General features: G+C 41.6%; 1 non-coding gene across 1 annotated transcript; it reads right to left on the bottom strand.

Moving 5' to 3' along the window:
* On the bottom strand, positions 1–107 carry LOC127108894 (small nucleolar RNA R71). Its single transcript, XR_007796394.1, has one exon. It is a non-coding gene; the product is annotated as a small nucleolar RNA R71 (small nucleolar RNA).
* Between the last annotated feature and the right edge of the window lie 571 nt (positions 108–678).

Here is a 678-nt window from a genome sequence, read left to right as displayed (position 1 = left end):
ATGCTAAGAGCCCAAATAAACGGGTTTAAACAAAAGGATAATGAATCACTTTTTGAAGCTTGGGAGAGATACAAAGACATGATGAGGCTTTGTCCACATCAAGGTCTAGAAGGATGGCTGATCATTCACACCTTTTATAAAGGTCTCTTGTACAATACAAGATTGATAATAGACGCCGCCGCAGGTGGCACATCGATGGATAAACCATACAATGAGGCCTATCAACTCATTGAAAGTATGGCTCAAAATCATTACCAATGGGGAAGCGAAATAACCTCTGTAGAAAAACCTCAACCGAAGGACGACATGTACGAATTGAGCAGTCTTGACCATGTCAACGCCAAGGTAGATGCCCTGACTCAGAAGATAGACAGCTTGACCATAACACCAGCAACCACCGTGGCTGCCGTAGCACCAAACTGCGAGATATACAGAGTTCAATGGAATACTGCCCCAGAATGTCAACTCTTGACAATAACTTCCACAGACCAGGTGAACTATGCTTAAGGAAACCCCTACTCAAATACCTATAACCCAGGTTGGAAGAACCATCCTAACTTCTCATACAAAAACAATAATACATTGTATGCACCTAATCAAGCACCTGATGTACCACCAGGGTATCAAAAAGTTTCCACAAACACTCAAAATGATCCTAGGAAATCAAACTTAGAAATA

The sequence above is a fragment of the Lathyrus oleraceus genome, chromosome 7 (genome assembly GCF_024323335.1).
Source record: "Lathyrus oleraceus cultivar Zhongwan6 chromosome 7, CAAS_Psat_ZW6_1.0, whole genome shotgun sequence".
Lineage (NCBI taxonomy): Eukaryota > Viridiplantae > Streptophyta > Magnoliopsida > Fabales > Fabaceae > Lathyrus > Lathyrus oleraceus.
Note: the sequence above shows the minus strand (reverse complement) of the source record. Positions and strands in the feature narration are given on the sequence as shown.